The 7004-nt window shown below is 35.2% G+C and overlaps 1 long non-coding RNA gene across 2 annotated transcripts; it reads left to right on the top strand.

The window, feature by feature from the left end:
- Positions 1–2787: 2787 nt before the first annotated feature.
- Positions 2788–6186, top strand: LOC104242031 (uncharacterized). 2 transcript variants are annotated; one of them, XR_714872.2, is made up of 5 exons: positions 2811–2900; positions 2997–3022; positions 3143–3257; positions 3634–3889; positions 5971–6186. It is a non-coding gene; the product is annotated as an uncharacterized lncRNA (long non-coding RNA). The 2 variants fall into 2 exon arrangements; XR_714869.2 differs by lacking the exon at positions 2997–3022 and having other exon boundaries at positions 2788–2900.
- Positions 6187–7004: the final 818 nt, after the last annotated feature.

Raw genomic sequence — 7004 nt, forward strand, 5'->3', positions numbered from 1 at the left:
CTAACAATTGTAGAATTAAATCCTACATGCAAAATGCGACATATTTTTATATTTTTTATTAATTTAACAAATAAGCAAACACAAACAAATACAAATAATTATCCAAAAATATCACAAAAATACTCAAAATTGCACACCAAGGAAAATCATTTTATTTTGCATTTTTTTGGGAGTATTTCTCATATAGGGCAAAAATCACGTGCTTACAATGGATACCCTCAGTCTGTTTGGAGCAAACTCCCTTGACTTTATCTTGTAAATTGAGGTGTACTTGAACTCAAAACTGCTCACTTCAAATCGTTGGAACGCACTTTCTTGTAACAAGTTATTGTCCTCCCATTAACTCCCAAACTATCTGCCCCAGTTTCACACAATTCAGGCTTTAAGTGATCTAAAAAATCCCTTTACTTACTTCCCTCAAATGTCCCTATCATCTTCAAATTTATTTTATTGCTTCATGATTAGACTAACTTTTAAGACCAGGTCTAGAATTATGCGTGCATTTCATGTTACTAGAGTAAGTAGGAAAAGAACTACAAAAGGAGAAGAGAACTAAACAAAAAAAAAGGCTAGAAAAAACATAAAACAGAAAATTGCATTAAACAGATGGTGAAAGAGTTTGAACAACAAAACAAGCAAAATAAACTAGGTTACAACCCCGAAACAAACCTAGATAACACTAAATGAGTTACTATGACTAAACGAACTAGGCAAAATAAAAGGATAGAAGGGTTTGAGTCATAAGACAATATCTGGATTACAACCCTGAAATAACTGGACAACAGAAATGACAACAAAATAAACCACCAGAACTCCTCCCTAGTTAGACAATAAAGGAGCATCTTTACAATCACCAAGTTCAACATCTTAGCCACTGAGTCTGCATCAACAATATTAGGACCTTCACAAGTCTCCATCACATTGACCTTAGCAAATTGCTTTTGGGTCCCTTTTGTCAGCTCGTTCTTAAGATCAACTTTCGGAACCGAGGGTGATAGCGCTGAAAGCTTTGTGGCAAGTGGACCTTCGAGGATCTTAGAAGAATTCTCATATTCCTTTTCAACACAAATCATACCCACCATATGTGTCTCATTATGAACAAGCGATGGACTTTGGCTAGTGTCTACTGTATCTGGATTTTGCACGACAATGTCACCTGCATCAATAAGCTTCTGAACTGATCTTTTTAGATGCCAACACTTTTTTGTGCTATGACCCGGGGAATTAGAGCAATATGCGCACCTTTGAAAATTATCAAAATTCTTTGGACGGGGGTTCGACTTTTTTATCTGAATCGGCTTCAACATGTCTAATTGCCTCAACTTTTGGAACAAACTAGCATATGATTCTCCAATAGGAGTGAAAGTCTTTTCTTTTTTCTGTTGCCTTTTCATTTTGTACTCTGGCCTCGGTTGGAACCTTTTGCGGGTAAGTGGTTGATATGCTTGAGGAGGCGGGTAGGATATTTGCGAAAATGGTGCAGGCCACCGCGGGTCCTGTGGATGTGAAGCACATGGTGGTACATTGTGGATGGAGTACTGGGAAGGTATGGTGTGACTTTGGGGATTTTGTAGAGAGAAGTAGCATTGAGGAGGATTATCTGGAGCACAGGGATATCCATGGGGTCGATATTGAGGCTGAAAGCATTGAGCAGGAATGCCCATTGGATCTTGTCGTTGGCGGGGCTCAACGACATCCTTTCTATTTCTCTTTCTTCCACCCGAAATTACTGAGATGTTCTGAACGTCTTTTGTAGTATCTTTCAATGTAGAATAACTCATGATTTTGCCTGACTTGATTCCTTTCTCTACAACCTTCCCCATTTTTACCACATCACTGAAAGGTTTACCCAAGGCGGATGACTGAAGTAGGTGGGCCCCTGTACTTATAGGAAAAGTTCAACCATTTCTTCTTCACCAACTGGAGGGCTGACCCGAGCAGATTGTTCCCTCCATCTGAGGCCAAACTCCTTAAAACGTTCATCGGGTTTCTTTTCCATCTTAGATAGGGAAGAGCGGTCTGGGATAATGTTTAGATTGTATTGAAAGTGTCGAACAGAATCTTGAGCCATGTCATGCAATATATGCCATTTACTGACATCTTGACGTATATGCCATTCCAAGGCTGCCCCAGTTAAGCTCTCACTGAAATATGCCACCAAATCATCGTTCCCGCCAGCACTTCTCATTTCACTGCAATAACCCCTCAGATGGGCTACTGGATCTCCACGCCCATCATACAAGTTAAACTTTGGTATTTTAAATCCCGCGGGCAGATGAACATCAGGGAACATACACAAGTTATTGTAAGACATGTTAATCTGATTTTCCATCCCTTGCATGCTCCTTAAGGACTATTCTATACCTTTCAGCTTCCTGGATATCTCATCTCGCCCTTCTTTTCCTATGAACTTTTCATTTTCAACATGAGGCTCATTCCGAGGGTTCTGATTGTATGAGTGAGGAACCTTGTGGGCAACCTCTGAGGGGTAATATTGGGCATTATGAGCTTTGAGTGGGTGTTCATTGTTGGATCTATGACACTACAACAAAAAATACTTTTAGCGGCAATTATTTTGTGGCAATAGCTTAATGGCCGCTAATTCATTTATGTATGGAGAAAGATTACTGGCAAATAGATATTGGCCAGGAAAAGATAGTCTTGTACCGGAAAAAAAATGACTGGCCACTAAAGCAACTAATTCAAAAGAAATTTTACTATTTTATCTTCCCTCACTTTTTTTAACACCACTTGGATATTCCCTCCAATTTCTCAAAATAACAAAATAAAATTTGGAAAATTTGGGAATACTGCACAAAGACTCGACCTATCTCGCCGCTGCTAAAACCATCACTGCCACTGCAACTCATTTCTATCTCACCACCGGCCACCAATTTCAGGTAACACAACTATCTCTTTCTACTCTCTTGTTATCTCACCCGTTTATTTATTAGATCTCATACATATTTTCATATTTCTCTTTCTTTCTTTTACAGTTCTCCGATTCGAAATGATAGTGTATGTATGTATGTATAAATCCTTGTACATATATTTATACACATGAATTTCTGTTAATTTTATTCTAATTTGATCAATTTTCCTCACATTCTCACAATTGCTAAGGTGATTTTTGTATATCTAGGGTTGGAGTAGTTCCCCTTCATCATTTTTTGAGAAAATCAAATGGTCGCTCCACCTGCTTTAGCCTATCACGATTAGAGATTACCTCATCAAGCTCCTTTTGATTGGCAATAGCAGTAAGTTCATTTTTTGTGTGTACGTGTGTGTATGTGTAATAATATTTATGCATTTGATATGTCGAGGGGAAGGGATTCCATATTGAAAATAGTCTTTGACAATGTTTAGCTTAGTGAACTTCTCCTTGAAGTTGTTTGGTTAAACTATTTGTCCGCAAATTTTTTTTAGTATTGGTGATAACTTCTGTAAAAGAATAGAGAAGAACGCTTCAAGTATAGAACCTTGTGATTGAATATGTGGATACTCTATTATAAAGATGAAGGCTTATTATTGAAGATCTTGCCTTTGCTTCTGAAGTTGAATAGTTTAGATGATTATTTAGATGCTTGGTTGTTGACAGAACTTTTGACCTTGTGATAATTTAATTTTTGACAGACGTTTTCTCTCGTTAGCAAGCCCAATTATAAAAATGTATCAAAATAGGTAGGCTTCCTTCTTAACTTCAGGTTTCTTTATAGTACTTTTACTTGTTTTTTATAGTACATTGGAGAAATGTCTCCAAATGGTGATATTTTATAATTCCTCTGAAGGAATACCTTATTTCTTGATTTTGTTATTGTTCTTGAGCGGATTCCGAAATTGAGACATGATGTTCCTGGAGTACCAATTATACTTGTTCGAACGAAGCTAGGTTAGTAACTCTTATTTAGTCTAATTTCATTGTTAACTCATTAACTGTTCAGTTTTTAAACTAATATATCTATTTGGTTCAAGTGATATTTGTTGTCTACATTCTATCTGTCAACTTTGTCAACTTCATTTTCATTGTCGATAATTTTATTAGACTATGATTGTATTCTTTTCTGAATATCTTGTCTTCTCTTTATGGAAGAGAATGGAATGTTAGATATATGCCCTATGTATGTGGATGAACACTGAAATATTATATTAAAAAAGAGAATATTTTTTCTTTATAGTTTTCATTGTCAAAAGTTATTGAGTTATTTTTATATATATTTATTGTTACTTTGGTATGCTGAAAGATGGGCTATATTGTTGATATGCTATTAGTAGATGAATAATTTGAATTAAGTATGATTAGGCATGAGGTTGAAAGGTGTTTTCTTGAAGTTTCATTTATTGTTTGAAGAGAGCAAAAAGCTGAAAGTTTAGGAGTTATAATTTGCTAAAAATATGTCTACTGTTGCATTAAATTACATAAAGTAATCTCTATGCTGAAACATAGAACTTTTAGCCAAAATTATCCCTTATGTTTAGGGATAGGCTTAACTTTGTCCTTTAAATATAATCCTAATCACTATTTGTCCTCTAAGTTTGTAAAACTTGAGCACACTTAGTCTCACAAATAAAGAATATCCACTTTCATTAGAAAACTAATAGCAGAGCACACTGTGATCTGCACGTGATGCTTAATAACCTATAAATCGTCGATATCTTTCCCTTTGAAGAATACCCTTCTTCTCGAATGAACCTTTGCATGTCTGTTACAACAGTAAAAATCCCTAGCATTCTTGATTTATATTCAAGTCTTTAATACTTTGGTTCATTCTAGCAATGATTATTAGGAGCAATGGCATAAGAAATCCTAGTTATAGTGAGTGTACTAGAAGTCTGTAATTCAGTTTTGCACAAAACTACTTCAGCGACTGCTCCTACAAGTCGATATAGCTTTTGATATTTAATTAATTTTCCAGTTCTAGTTGTAGTTTTGGCTCTTCATTTGGACAAACTCACGTGTCAATTGGAGATAATTCATCTCTCGGTAAAAATACTACTACGAAGTAATGGGTTCTCCTTCCTTTTTCTTTCCATATATAATTGTTTTGTGATGCTCTCATTTTTCCTCTATACATTTTCCTTTTTACTACAAAACACACTGCTTTCATTTTCTTTTCCCTATCTTACAACCAAAATCAGATCTTTGCAAGTTATGCTGAAAAATGATATTGTTGTGATTGGAATTTAATGTTGTGACATGTGAAGCGAACTAGTTTCTAGAAAAAGCGGTATTTGTGCATTTCTTATAACATCTATAAGAAGACTCATTGAAGTCTAGTGCATTACAGTTAGTTTTCTAACAGATTTGGTGCTTTATGTTGCTGAGGCTAAATGTGCTCAAGTTTAGCAAATTTAAAGGATAAATAGTGCTCAAGGTTATATTTAAAGGATAAAGTTAAGCTTACCCTCAAAGATAAGAGATAATATTGGCTAAAAACTCCTGAAACATAACTGTGTGAACTTAAAAATCCAACTACTTAAATGAGTTTTAACAATGATGTTGTCTACTTCATGTTACCATTCGAAGAAGCTATTATGCAATTTCTTTTCCCATAGAATCATGAACAATGATATTTCTATCTCATTTATATCCGGAAGTGTCATAGCTATATAAATATATTTGTCACCGTAAGAGTTATTGTGAAGAATAGATATTACGGCGTCTCAAAGATCTAGGATTGGCTAAAGACAAAAGAAAATGCTCTTTGTTAAGTGTAGCACAATATATTTTTATTAGAACTGGCGTTTGACCTTCTTCGTACTCTATAAATCTTTTTGAGGCTTGTTATATTGTAATGGTTAGCAGGAAAAGAAATGCATTTCCTGTACACTTGATTTTGACTAAATTTTGTAGTAGCAATTCCTTGATATGCCGCCGATATAAGTATATAAAGGTCAAGTAGTTATTTTTCTTGACTATTGATGAACTTTATATGTTGTTTATATTATATTTATTTTATTTTATCATTTCAGGTCATGTGATGTTCAAAGACATGGCATGTGGAAGTTATTGTGATCAGGAGTTGGGAGAATCTGTTCGATGTAACTTATTATCGAGCTTATAGCTACTTAATAAAATAATTAATTAGACGCGAAATGTTATTGGATTCAAATAATTTAGCATTCTTTATGTTGTTTACACTCTCAAATTATGGATTTAATGAAATGCATTAAGTTGATTACAGTGAATTATTATTGTTATTATTATTATTATTATTATTATTATGGAATATAAATAGGTACAACATGCATTACAAATGTTGGAATAGTTCTTTCTATATTTTAGCAGCAAATATAAAAACACCAAAATATCCTCTTTTTGTAACAATTAGATTTAATCGTCCATAACAAAAGTCATTAATAGATGAAAAAACCTGAATTCTAAAATCGCTTTAGCGGACATTGTATTTGCCACCAAAAGAGGTACCTTTTATCGGTTATTAAATTGGTTTTAGCGGCAATAATAAAGGCTGCAAGATGTATCACCTTTGGGAATGTCGGGGGGATTTTAATGGTCATTGCAATTGCCGGAAAATAAACGTCGCTGAAACTCAAGGACTTTTATCGGCCATAAAAGGAGTCTTTACCAGCACTTGGTCTAATGGCAGCCAATAGCTCTTCCGACGCCCGTTACAACGACCAAAAACTAATTGCCGGTAAAAGATTTTGCGGCCTTTTTTATTGCCGCTAATAAGTATTTTAATTGCCGCTAAAACCATTTTTTGTTGTAGTGTGAAGGGAAAATTGTTGAGAAGTTATGATCATGGGGATAGTGGATATGACAGAAGGACAATTTTTAGGAAAGGTAATTGGAGGACGAGTGATGGAGCTGCTAGGGTGGTTGGGAAAGCTGTCATAAGCGGGTGGATCTGGAGAGTATGGGGGATCATCTGGCACTATGATCGGAGTTTGGGTAAGGGTAGCATCTAAGAAGCTAGGTAGTGGTGAGGCCCAGTCATCCAAGTATGATACATGTCCGTCATGTGGTATCTTAACATCCTTACCTG

This window comes from Nicotiana sylvestris, chromosome 5, assembly GCF_000393655.2.
Source record: "Nicotiana sylvestris chromosome 5, ASM39365v2, whole genome shotgun sequence".
NCBI classification, from domain to species: domain Eukaryota; kingdom Viridiplantae; phylum Streptophyta; class Magnoliopsida; order Solanales; family Solanaceae; genus Nicotiana; species Nicotiana sylvestris.